The sequence below is a fragment of the Cottoperca gobio genome, chromosome 17 (genome assembly GCF_900634415.1).
Source record: "Cottoperca gobio chromosome 17, fCotGob3.1, whole genome shotgun sequence".
Classification (NCBI taxonomy): Eukaryota; Metazoa; Chordata; class Actinopteri; order Perciformes; family Bovichtidae; genus Cottoperca; species Cottoperca gobio.
The window spans coordinates 2,837,284-2,852,198 of record NC_041371.1 but is presented as its reverse complement, the minus strand read 5'-3'; the positions used below and the strand labels follow the sequence as shown (position 1 = coordinate 2,852,198).

At 37.0% G+C, this 14,915-nt stretch overlaps 1 long non-coding RNA gene and 1 pseudogene across 1 annotated transcript; one reads left to right on the top strand and one right to left on the bottom strand.

Annotated features, from left to right (window-relative positions):
• Positions 1-5,906: 5,906 nt before the first annotated feature.
• Positions 5,907-11,632, bottom strand: LOC115022293 (immunoglobulin lambda-1 light chain-like; annotated as a pseudogene).
• A 2,695-nt stretch (positions 11,633-14,327) lies between these two features.
• On the top strand, positions 14,328-14,915 carry LOC115022012 (uncharacterized). The gene is made up of 2 exons (XR_003833797.1): positions 14,328-14,446; positions 14,877-14,915. It is a non-coding gene; the product is annotated as an uncharacterized LOC115022012 (long non-coding RNA).

Here is a 14,915-nt window from a genome sequence, read left to right as displayed (position 1 = left end):
TGTAAACAATGTGTTTTTGGTCCAAAGCAAATATGAGAACATGAAGAAGCAGTACAATGAATAAAAATGTTCTCAGTCGCCTCCGCTGCCGGCAGTTCCTTTCTGTTGAAGTTTACAGAGCTGCATCCAGCTACATGGAGTAGATGGAAGTCGGATGTTGTCTCTTCAAAATAAAATACTTCTCATGCGATCAATAGCAATGCTTCACATCCCTCTTTGATATACTTTGGTTGTATCTTAATTGTGGTAATACAATGATACACAGTGTAAGTGTTATAATGACAACAAGTTATAGTAGCCATGTGACAGGTGTGTCATGTGACCATGGGACAGGTGTGTCATGTGACAGTTGTGTCATGTGACCATATGTGACAGTTGTGTCATGTGACCATGTGTGACAGTTGTGTCATGTGACCATGTGTGACAGGTGTGTCATGTGACCATGTGTGACAGGTGTGTCATGTGACCATGTGTGACAGGTGTGCCATGTGACCATGTATGACAGGTGTGTCATGTGACCATATGTGACAGTTGTGTCATGTGACCATATGTGACAGTTGTGTCATGTGACAGTTGTGTCATGTGACCATATGTGACAGTTTGTGTCATGTGACCATGGGACAGGTGTGTCATGTGACAGTTGTGTCATGTGACCATATGTGACAGTTGTGTCATGTGACCATGTGTGACAGTTGTGTCATGTGACCATGTGTGACAGGTGTGTCATGTGTGACAGGTGTGTCATGTGACCATGTGTGACAGGTGTGTCATGTGACCATGTGTGACAGGTGTGCCATGTGACCATGTATGACAGGTGTGTCATGTGACCATATGTGACAGTTGTGTCATGTGACCATATGTGACAGTTGTGTCATGTGACAGTTGTGTCATGTGACCATATGTGACAGTTGTGTCATGTGACCATGTAACAGGTGTGTCATGTGACAGGTTTGTCATGTCATGTTATATGACAGGTGTGTCATGTGACCATGTGTGTCATGTGACCATGTGTGTCATGTGACAGTTGTATCATGTGACCATGTAACAGGTGTGTCATGTGACAGGTTTGTCATGTGACCATGTGACAGGTGTGTCATGTGACCATGTGTGTCATGTGACCATGTGACAATTGTGTCATGTGACCATGTGACAGGTGTGTCATGTGACCATGTGTGTCATGTGACCATGTGACAGGTGTGTCATGTGACAGGTGTGTCATGTGACCATGTAACAGGCGAGTCATGTGACCATGTGACAGGTGTGTCATGTGACCATGTGACAGGCGAGTCATGTGACCATGTGACAGGTGTGTCATGTGACCATGTGACAGGTGTGTCATGTGACAGGTGTGTCATGTGACCATGTGTGTCATGTGACAGTTGTGTCATGTGACCATGTGTGACAGGTGTGTCATGTGTGACAGGTGTGTCATGTGACCATGTGTGACAGGTGTGTCATGTGACCATGTGTGACAGGTGTGCCATGTGACCATGTATGACAGGTGTGTCATGTGACCATATGTGACAGTTGTGTCATGTGACCATATGTGACAGTTGTGTCATGTGACAGTTGTGTCATGTGACCATATGTGACAGTTGTGTCATGTGACCATGTAACAGGTGTGTCATGTGACAGGTTTGTCATGTCATGTTATATGACAGGTGTGTCATGTGACCATGTGTGTCATGTGACCATGTGTGTCATGTGACAGTTGTATCATGTGACCATGTAACAGGTGTGTCATGTGACAGGTTTGTCATGTGACCATGTGACAGGTGTGTCATGTGACCATGTGTGTCATGTGACCATGTGACAATTGTGTCATGTGACCATGTGACAGGTGTGTCATGTGACCATGTGTGTCATGTGACCATGTGACAGGTGTGTCATGTGACAGGTGTGTCATGTGACCATGTGACAGGCGAGTCATGTGACCATGTGACAGGTGTGTCATGTGACCATGTGACAGGCGAGTCATGTGACCATGTGACAGGTGTGTCATGTGACCATGTGACAGGTGTGTCATGTGACAGGTGTGTCATGTGACCATGTGTGTCATGTGACAGGTTTGTCATGTGACCATCTGTGTCATGTGACAGGGGTGTCATGTGACCATGTGACAGGTGTGTCATATGACCATGTGACAGGTGTGTCATGTGACCATGTGTGTCATGTGACAGGTTTGTCATGTGCCCATGTGTGTCAAGTGACCAGGTGTGTCATGTGACCAGGTGTGTCATGTGACCATGTGTGTCATGTGACAGGGGTGTCATGTGACCATGTGACCATGTGTGTCATGTGACCAGGTGTGTCATGTGACCATGTGTGTCATGTGACAGAGGTGTCATGTGACCATGTGACAGGTGTGTCATGTGACCATGTGTGTCATGTGCCCATGTGTGTCATGTGACAGGTGTGTCATGTGACAGGTGTGTCATGTGACCATGTGACAATGTGACATGTGTGTCACGTGACCATGTGTGTCATGTGACCATTGTGACAGGTGTGTCATGTGACAATGTGACAGGTGTGTCATGTGACCATGTGTGTCATGTGACCATTGTGACAGGTGTGTCATGTGACAATGTGACAGGTGTGTCATGTGACCATGTGTGTCATGTGACCATGTGTGACAGGTGTGTCATGTGACTATGTGACAGTTGTGTCATGTGACCAGAGAAATTAGATGGATTGATGGGATTTGAATGACGTCATTGATGTCGCCCGAAGCCTCGCTGCCGAGTGATACCACGTGGGTGTTTCAGATAGTGGCTCAGATCGGTTAAATCACTGCAACTTACCAGTATTACAACACTAATATTACCCCTGCTGCCATTTATTATGACAATAATGGCCGTATTATTATATTAGATGATTTATGATACAATTATTGCTCAAATAATTGATTGACACTGTTACGTTCCCTAATGGTCTAGGAGGGAAGGGAAGTAACAACTAGAAATAAAATAACCCAGGTGAAGAAAGGAAAACGAGGCAACGATGTACGCAGACCATGATCCAGCAGCGCTTGGTTCGGCCCGGGGCGTTAATGGAGGCGTCGTGGGTTAAGGTGAGGTGTGTACATGGGGATATTCACGAGTACCCTGTTGTGACCCTTATAGTATAATTTAAGGGGAAAAAGCATAGAGTTAAGGCTGGAGTTAGTACTCGGGAAGGGAAATGTGAGTTGTGTGCGGTGTTCAATGGGAAGACTTTTGTGGTGATATAAATTGAAGTCGGAGCTTGAATGTCGAATCAATCCAGTAAACTTCTAGTTTAAATATAGGTATTTATTAACGTGATATGACCGCATGGAAAGTACACACAGCCATGGACAATTCAGTTTCACCAATACACAGACCACATTGAAGGAGTCTCTCAGCTCCACTGAAATTGTGTTGTTTTACACATGTTACATTTCTCCTAACTCTTTATCGGGGGCGTTGTCCTCTCTTCCGGGTTGGCTGGGGTTATGTCCGGTTGACCCCTTGTAGGCGCATGAGAGTCCACGCCCCTTAGCGCAGATGCCTTCATTTGGATTTCTTCAGTCGCCCCTTGAGGACGGGCGTACTTATAACATATTCGCAGTAACATTTCTTTCGCTGAGTAGTGAAAACATTCAGTACATAGAATACTTTTCAAATAGTAAAACAAATAAACTCAGAAGTTAGTTATCACAACTTAGAGTAAACAAATGGATATTTATACATTCGGGAAGTAATTATTTCACAAATTCCCTCCTTACACACCATTTATGGTTTGTATAATACCTAGTGGAAAATAAGACACAGTGGCAACATAAAAATAAAAGTGAACATAGACACAAAGAATATCAGTAAAATAAATTAACTTCAGTTATAAAAGTCAGCTTGAGTATAGCAGCAGTAAACATTTCATAAATCGTACGCATAGTCATAGCCAACTATCTTCTATCTATAGCACCTTTGATGGCTAAAGTCCCCATAAATAAAGTCTGTGGACGTGACCTCCGGGGGGTCTGCATTGTTGGTCTCTGGGCTCAGTTCTTCTTTGTGTGGGTGGAGGGCTCAGTGGAATAAAGGAGAAAGGTCCAACAGCGACAGAGAGGGAGAGGAGTTCATGAGTGTGCACAGCAGCAGATATGAATCTGTTCTCAGTGCTTATTAGGACTAAAAAAACAGTTGACAGCAAATCAACAGTTCCTTCCTGCAGCCGTGTGGGTTTCCGCTCTGCAGCCTTTCTCACATTAATAGCACAATGACAGTTACAACCTCTGGTTAAAGAATCATTCCAGAAGCTTCAGTTTGAGCTCAGTCTCAGCTTTGATCTGTTCTTAAACTGTGAGAGAAACAGCTCGAATCCTGAAGTCACAGCTGAGAGGCTGAAATAATAATAACACATTCAGTAAAGGCACTAAAAATAAAACAAGTGTAATACCAAAATAAATGATAAAACATAAATACCAGCTTAAATCACTGTTTTTAAACACAAACAACCATGTGTTATAAATACAAAACAACATAAACATCAAATGTATATGAAAGAATAAAGCAAATAAAAATAATAAGAAGAACAAAAGTACACACATATATTTGCCAGTGTTTTCTCATATTTTCCACTTTAATCATAATGAATTATAAATGTTGCTATTACATATAATAATGTAATATATCATAATTGTGCTGTATATTATAATACATTACATCATAAGTAATATTTTAATCCCTCTCTTGTTTTTGTTTGTCTTATTATCAGTTTCTCTTTTTGCAACTGAAGAAACAACAATTGTTAAATTGTGTTTCTGAAATCTTCCATCCTCTCATAAATGTCTTCTCTCTATAAAAGATAATATTCCAGTGAAGTTTAAATGTCTGCCCTCAAAGTGTTTAAATTACCACCAGAGGATTTTAAGCGCTGACTCCTCGACCACAATATTTACATAAACATGTCGTACGTGTGTTATCATCGATCAGAGCGACAGAACACAAACCACGGAGACAAACACGTCTTCTTGGTGTTTCACCCCCTCAAGAAAACATCAGCAGAACTAGAGCGTCCATGTTATCACCTCAACAGAACACAACATCGTGTGGTTCTGTCTTTGTGTTACATAAACATGAATCTTTACGTATAATCAGTAACTGTATTAGTCCCGTTCATCTCGATGAAGCTGTAATAGTGAAGCGCTGTTTTATTAGTGTAGAATAAATAAACATGCTCATTATTTCACCAACGTTCAGACTTCAGCCCGACTGAGCGAGTCGCTGTGTTTTCATCTTATAGCAGTTGTAGCTTCAGAGCAGCTGCTGTTTGTTCATGTGTGGAAACAACAGTGTCATCAGCGTAGAGCTTTACATCCACACTGACACAGTTATAAAAGGGGGTCTCAGCACTGAACCTGGTGAAACAGACACACACACTGACTGTATATAATATCTGTGTGGATATATTTACTTATCTTGTCCTTGTTTAGCTGAATGTTTATATAGTAATAATAAGTATATTCAGAGCTACTTACAACCACACACAGATTACTTGTAGGCGTCAACATAAACGACCAACGAAATGGATTCTGTTTCTGATTATTTGCGTTAAAGCCAAACTGAAATCCATAATACAGACACACAAACACTGTGATTTTTAGCTTTATTGAGCATTTGACAAACCTGCCGCACTCTGCACAAGGTATTAAAGAGAAACAGAAGAATATGAAAGATACTAAACACAATAAAACATCTACCAGCTAACGATTCATCTTTCTATAAGTCTACAAGTCACAAGTAAAGGTGGAAATAAACACATAAACACAGAATGTATACTTAGTAACTGCAAATATATATGTGTATATGTACTTATAGTTTTAGGATGACGGTAACCTGCATAACAAGATACATTTTACAACCGACCACAACACGTCATAACTGATATTAGAGTGTGAGGATCATCAGCAGAGAGAGTCCACAGCAGTACACCAGACTCTTCACTATCAGCACTGTGTACAGCAGGCAGAGCAGCCTCACCCTGCACTGAGACTGGAAGGACACTGACACACACACGACACACAGACACACACACACACACACACACACACACACACACAGACACACACACGCACACACACACACACACACAGAATTTAATCAGTGTAATGTTTCCCGACGGGACGACCAGCTTCACATGGAGACAGGGGTCGTCTACAGTTTCAGTGAAAGCTCAAAGGTCCTTATTAAATACAACAAGTCAGCGCCCCACCAAGCTTTGCAACAAGCCAGTCGCCACAATTTATTTTTAGCATTTTACGTTTGTGCAAAACACGGATACGTTGAAGGTGAACGTCTGTGAAGCAAAACCACGTTTCATAAATACGTTTCATATCAGCCTCGTCTCACGCTTGTCGAAACGTCGACATTCAACGTATCCGTGTTTTGCACAAACGTACAATGTGGACATTTCTTCCAGCCGACTGGGCTGCTTCCTGGGTCTGTAGACAGGACAGTGATTCTCAAGGTGGACGTTGAAAATGAAAGCTGCACTGAGAAAGGAAACATTGGCATTGAAGGAGAGGCAGCAGGTGATCTTACAGTCAGCTTGCTGCAGTGCTGGCAGGTCTGCTGGCTCTCTCTCTGGAGGACAGGAGGCTGCTGGAGCTGGAACCTCTGAAACAGAAAAGCAGTGAAATGTTTGGAGTGAGATGTCTGTCCTCTGCACCTCTGCTCTCTTTGACAGCGTCTCCACATGAAGCTGAATCCCTGCTGAACACAGTCACCAAGCCTTCATCACCTTGTTCTGCTTGGGCCTCCACTGTGCCCCCCTCGTGCCGGACGTAGCAGCGGTATTTATATGTGCTGTTCTCTTGCTGGTGGATCAGCAGGATGCCGGCGGTGCGTCCCGACTCTCTGAGCTCCAGCTGCTCTCCCTCAGCAGGGGGCAGCTCCTCCAGAGGACCGTCCTCCTTTCGTCTTCTCCAGGAGAACTGGACCAGAGGAGGGAACATGGCTGAGGCCAGACACAGCAGGGAGCTCTTCCCCTCCAGGTGGGCTCTGGATGCTGCTGGGTACACGCTCACCACGGGCTTCACTACCTGCTCATCTGAAGTTTGACACACATTCACACAGTCAACAGCAGCTTCCAGCACTGCACTGCATTCAGTGTGATCCTGGAAACTACATGGACTGTGATCACTAAAGTCCTCATCAATACAGCACAAAGTTCAGTCCATACACTGTGTTCACCTGCTGATCAGACACACTGAGCGTCATCACGGGTCTACACAACAGCTGCTTCTACAACTCTTTACTTTAGTACAAAGTTCATTCACTATAATGTCCCATTCATTATTATTATTATTAATATAATGTTATATAAGATAATGATGATCATGATAAGTATCTTCATACAGTGGAAAACTTGTTCCATATTAAAGTTAATAAACATTATTATAAATTACATATTTACCTTCACATAAAATAAAATTTACAATTTAATGATTACAATATAAATATAACATATTATATATTTATCAACATATTATTAAGTTTAACCACTAAAACAACAAATCAATATATTAATCATTTCATAACTTTTTTATAAATATTGAACTTTTACGCACAATTACAAAAATATGTTTGGAAATAATATCAAATGTGACTTCCATGTAAAATAATATATAAAAAGTTACGACTTTATTTATCACTGACGGGAACTTCACATATAATTTAATACAAAGTGATATAATATAATATAATAATGATACTTACATAGAATGGATATTGTATTCTATATATATATATATATATATATATATATATAAATTATAATAAATACATATTTAAATTCTGATTAATACAATCGTGTTTCAATGGTTACAACATTTACAACATATTATATATTTAACACTATATACTTAATGCTTACCATTAAAAACACTAATAAATAAAACAATATTTCACTTTTATACACAACTACAATAATATGTTGAGAAATATCAAATGTGAATTTAGACTGCTATTGATCCCTGAGGGGAAATGAACATATAATATAAAACTAAATATTATAATATAATTAAATATGATGCATAATATTTACCACAAAACATATTTATTGTTGTATATGTCTGGTATATGTATTTTGAATTAGATGAAGGTTAATTTACTATTTATATTTATATATATTATCTGTTTAGGACATTATATATCACCCTATATCATATACAAATATATAAAATAGTTTGTATAAATGATATATATTGTTATTGTTATATTGCAAAATCCTTTCCCTGTATTAGAGTTCATATAAATATAATAAGAAGTTAAATATTTACCTTCACATGAAATACATTTTATATAAATATTGTTACTTTAATAAAGATTAATTATTATTAAGTATAACATGTTATATATTTACCATCATATACTTTACTCAAAACCAAAGAAATTAAAACTTTTTTCATCACAATTTTAACTTCTATAAACAATTACAATGAGATGTTTGAATATTTAAAATGAGAATAAAAACTCCAATATAATATAATACAATATATCTTATAATATAATATAATATAACATATTATAATATAATATAATACAATATAATACAGTATCATATATTATAATATAATATAACATATTATAATACAATATAATACAATATATATTATAATATAATATAATATAACATATTATAATATAATATAATACAATATAATACAGTATCATATATTATAATATAATATAAACATATTGTAATACAATATATACAATATATATTATAATATATATAAATAATATAATACAATATAATATATATAAACATATATAACAATATAATATAAATAAATAATATTATTAATATAATATAACAATATATATCATATAATACAATATAATATAAGAATATATAAACAATTATATAATATATACAATATATATATATTATATTATATGATATATAATATAATTTAATTTAATGAATGATATAATTCGAAATTGTATTTTGTTCATCTGATACATAAATATTTACCACCAAAAATATATTTATTGTTATATTTAATAATCTTTTACACAATATTTATAGGGTCTATATTTAAAGTTTGTTAAGATATAAATAAGTGTGTTGCCATTTTATATAATCTTATATCGTATATTTAAATTAGTAAGCATGATTTATATTTATTCTAATATCATGTTCAGTATCTGTAAAAGTTATAAAGTTAATTTAACCATTAATTAAAAATAAAAGTTATTATTTAACACATTACATTAACATTTTAAAGTTACATAAATTGTTTTAAAAACAGATTTTCCATCTATTAGATTAAGTTTACTAACATATTGTATCTTGTATATACAGAAACAAGCTATACTGTGTATTTAAAACATTACAAATATCACACTTTTTCTATATAAATGAGTTTAATCTGCAGAATAAAGAATAACTTGAGTTCAGTGAGATTTAAACATATTTGCAGGAAGTTTGAACCTTTTTTATGTAACAACAGCTGCACGGCTGCAAGAATTCTACTAATGATAAAAAGTAACATGTGAAGCCTGAAGCAGCACAAACTCATCCAAACACATGTTCAACGTGTTAAATAAAGTGAAGGAAGATGAAAGTTTATTCTTACCTGTTACATACAGTTTAGTTCCAGAGCCAAAGATCAAGTATCCTGGCCTCCTCCCCGTCACCACTGTGAAACAGAGTGATACAAAAACCTGTCTGCTGTTGAACGTGTCAGCTGAGGTGAACGAGTCCAAATGATTCACCAGGATCATGTTTCAGCTCATGTGTTTCTCTAATGTTCATATTAACACGTCTCTTCTGTTATTGTCCTTTTAGACACAGAGCGTCTGCGTGGAGCGTTGCTTCACACGTTCCTGCTCCTCAGAGGATAAATCCTGCTGACTTTGGGAAGTTTCTATCTGGCTCCATCATCAGCTCACATCTTTAAATTGTCCATTTGATTTAGGACGTGTGTGTGAAATGACAGGACGCTTGTCCACATGGTGTGTGTGGTAGTTTGTATTAGAAGCAGAAAGAGTTCCTGTGAGAGTGTTTGGATGTATGTAAAGGGTTGGACTTTGATTTCATTACACTTTGTTTTAAACACTTCAAACATCTCGTGCATCAATATTGTGTCACATTCGGCCATGAGACATTTCTCTGTTGATCAGCAGCTGGACATAAACATTAGGATTCATCCTCTGGGGACCATGAACATCCACTGGACATGTGATAGAAGTCAGGCAGGTATCTTGTTCTGGATCTCAGTGTTGGTTGGATGGAAAGACTGAGCCAAAGGTCCCACTGCTCACAGAGAAACTTCATTCAATCCAAATACGTTTAGCAAATCTGTGTTGAGGGGGGAACTGTCCTAAAACCTGGAGTCCACTTTATTATTGACTGAAGGGAAATGATCTGCTGACATGTGATGTTAGAAATGTGTCTGCAAAGCTTTTATTGTGAAGGACACAGGAAGTGTTTGCATGAAGAGCAGATCAGCCTTGTGAGGAGGAACGGACTTTATTCCTGCAGCAGGTCGAAGAAGACGATTTTCAATCTTCATCAAAATGTTGTTTTTATTATTGTGTCACTTTTGTTTTAGTGAATCATTTTAATCAGGCACTGCTTTTAAAAAGATCTTTGTTTGTTGTTTATTTGTGTTATTAATGTAGATGTTATGGTTATTGTTGTCTCTCTGTTTGATCTTTGACCTCTGTGTTTGTCCTCACTGTGTGGAACAACAATAAACCTGCTGGAATATCTGACAGAAACATAAAGAACATATCAAATCAATCCTCAGTTCAGTGTTTGTGGCTGAGATGGAGACATGTGAACCTGGGCTGTGGTTCACGGCTCTCTTCCTGTCACACACACTGTTTGACATCTGTTCATCTGGAGGTTTTTGTACGGGCTGCAGGGATAATGTCTCACTGTGGGGGCATACTTCCAACAGGAGCAGTAGTAGGTGGCTGAATGAGTGAGTTTAACTTTCTGGATCTTCAACTCAAAGACGTTCTGTTTCTTCACAGCTGAGAAATCATCTTTCTGAGGATGATTGTAAACCTGAGTAAACTTCACCAGTAATGTTATCAATATAAAGAATCCTTGTGAATGTTTCTGTGTCTCTCTTCTGGTAGCCAGAATACTACAGGATAAGAACCATCACACAGCTCAGAGTCTCGACAGCTGAATGAAACTTCTCCACCAACTCTCCTGGTCAATGTTAAATCATCCTGAATCAGATCTGCTGCCATGGCAACCAGCGCTGTATAAAAACCAGACAGGTAGATGAAGGTGAGCGTGACGGTGTTTGTTAAAGGTTGAGTTTGCCGGCTCCTGATTGGCTGGAAACACTCACCTGAACACAGACAGCACAGAGCAGCAGCTGGGAGGAAAAGCATTTTGTGCCGCGGTGTCTCCTGGTGAACCTGCGGAGAAGCTGAGGCCAAACAAGGACGAGCTGTGAGATGAGACGACGTGTTTGTGACGGCTGCTCACACCTCCCATCAGCCCCTGCTGCACACGAGCTGCTGTCTGACAACACGCCTTTTACACAGCACACATTTTCACTTCCTACTAAAGTAACGAAGGCCGGATGTGAAAGAAGTCACATGTTGTTCTGAAGTAAAAGCATTGATTCCAGAGTGTCTAAATATTCTGTAAAGTAAAGTAAAAGGTCTTGATTTCCACATTTCTGGAAGTTTTTAACTTCCTTTGATGCGTCGCAGCTTTTGTGAAAGAAATGAAAACATATTACAAAGTACAAAATCTCCATCAGTATTTATTCCTTCTAGTTTCTATAAATTCTGTTAATTCAAAATAAAAAATAAACAGCAGCTTATGTGCTGAATTAATTCACTGAAGTTTATTTATAAAGCACTTTTAAAAACACGCAGAGTTCGACCAACGTGATAATAAACATCATAAACAAAGTAAAATAATATAACATAAACATAAAAAGCAGTAGAAATAACAGAACAATATTATCCCAAACACAAATAAATAAGAAAAGTGGAAAGTAATGAAAGAAGTGAAACATAAACCTCGAACGACACTCAAAGGCCTGAGAAAACACGTGAGTCTGAAGTTTATCTTTAACGTGTCGACAGAGGGGGAATGCTTTCTGAAATGTTTCCTCTAATCTCCTTTAAATGGAAAAACATCATCAAACCAAAGCAGACAAATGTCCGTGTGTTCCTTTAAGAAGCTTCAGGAACAGTTCGGACACACTTAACATTATTTAAGGGATATGTATTTGTGCTGTTTGCTGCTGGTGCTGACATTAAACATCACAGAGAAACAGCACCACCCTGTGGTCAGTCACAGGAAGTGCAGGGGATCATAGAAGGTGCTGGTGACGGTCACCATGACGACATGATGATGCTCTCAGCTCTTATTTTACAGGCTCAAAGAAACCCCACAGTGACATCTAGTGGATAAAACACACACAGCAGTACATGAGAAGTATTACTGGCATTAATGTTGTTACTTCTTCTTCTACTGCAACACAATACAGTCAATTCTACTTTTACAGATGTGAGCACCTACTTCTACCAGCTGTGATAGAAACCTGAGGTTCTCAGACACTGAACCTTTTGTCTCTTCCTCAATCAAATAACTATTATCGTGTGACAGAACTTTGTCGGTGCTTCTTTATCTCCTTCTAAGCATTACAAAGTATACAAATGTCAGGTAGTGGGTTGAGGTGAAGCTTATTTTGAAGTATTAACAAATGATTCTTTTCATTATGGATTAATCTGATGATTCATTTCTCCTTTAATACGTTGATTGTTTGGTTTTTAAAAGTAATGAAACGAGTGATAAATGAACCCAAAGTGACACTTTCACAACGTTTGTGTAGTCCAAACCTCAACATACTGAAACGTTAACATTATTAACATTATGCAAAGGAAAAGCATAACTCACCCTCACATACGATATATTGACTGTCTTTTCATGGGCAAACCTACTGGATCTTATGCAATAATAATTACATTTATTCTTATACAAAATAACATTCATATTAGTGAAATAATAACATTTATTTACGTACAATAATTGCATTCATATTGGTGCAATAATTACTTTGAATTTAGTGCAATAATTACATTTAGTCTGCTGTAATAATTACAGTAATGTATTTTCGTACAATAATCACATTCATACTATTACATAAATTACATTTATTACATTTATTCTCGTGCAATACTTGTTTTTAATGTAGTGAAATAACTACAGTTACTTTAGTGCATTATAAAATACATTTATTCCCATACAATAACTACATTTTACCTACTATTATTGTAGTGCAATAAATTCTCACTCACTAGTGCAATATTATATATATATATATATATTATATCATAAAATTAATCTGGTGCAATAATTAAAATGATGTACATTAATAAAATAAAACATTCATACTAATGCAAATATAACATTTATTCTAGTGCAATAAATACTCAAACTATCTCAATAATTACATTGAATATATTTATTTTACTTATTGTTTTAGAACCTGTGTTGTTGGCTGTGAATGTTTGTTTTATTGTAGTTGTATTTTTGTGTCTTTTAATTGCATTAATCAAAAGCAGTGCTCCTCATTTCATTGTAGTCTGTACAATGACAATATTATATATTATATATATATATATATATATAATATATAATATATAATATCTAACATATAATATTATATATATATTATATATATATATACATATAATATATATATTATATATTATATATTTATATATATATAATATATAATATATAATATTATATGTTATATATTTATATATATATATATATATATATATATAATATATAATATATAATATACAACATATAATATTATATATTATATATTATATATTATATATTATATATTATATATTATATATTATATATTATATATTATATATTATATATATATATATACATTCTGTATTATTTGGGGGCTCTCTGGTTTGCATGGTGCCCATAGATTAAGCGATCTCTGCTGTAACTTAGAGATCTTGTTGGATGTTTTCAGTTTACCTGGTAAAATGCCTCCAAAAGGAGCTCGACAAGAAGGTTTCTGAAACAAGATACAGTCCAAAATGATAAAGTAAAGTATGATTTAAATCTCATGAGTACAAAAGTAACTGCATGAATGTCAGCAGTCTGAGTAGCAGCAGCAGAAGTACAAATAAACAGTAAAGTCACATGTCAGTGACTTCCACAGGGACAGCAGGACGGCTCCACCTGAGCAGCGCTTCCATTACTAACAGTTGTCTCTGACATGGACACACTTCATCTCTCATCTGTGACGCGCTGACCTCCAGCTGACTCATCTTCTCCTCTGACCCACAGCAATGTGAAGACAAATGGGGACACCTGTGTGCGTTGGCTGACTTCGCCATCGCCCTCAACGAGAGCATCCAGGAGATCAACAAGCACTCGTTCAACAACTTCGAGCTGAGGATCGGTAAGAGTATCATCATTTCTCATCCTTTATGTCCTTTGACTTTCTTTAAGTCTCTAGAACGTCACTAAATATCAACAAAAAAGAACTTGTTTTATCTAACAAATATTCCAAACCCAAACATATTCAGTTTATAGTGATGTTAAAGACGAAGAATAAAATGTTTTGATAACTGAGCACTACCTTTCTACGATGATGCGTCTCGCTGTTCTCCTCCTCGATGCTCAGAGTCCAACACTAATAGTTGGTATGATATCTTACCAAAGGTTTCCGTTCGTTCTCCTGCGAATGTCCAACAATTTGTCGATTTCTGCTTGTTAAACTGTCTTTTCAAGTTAAACTTCAGTCTCCAGCGGAAGAGATTGTGTTTTGTATGACGACTGCACGTCCCTTGTGAAGTTACAACAGCTGATCACCTGTGTGTCTCTGGCAGGTATGGCCCACGGCTCGGTGGTGGCCGGTGTGATCGGAG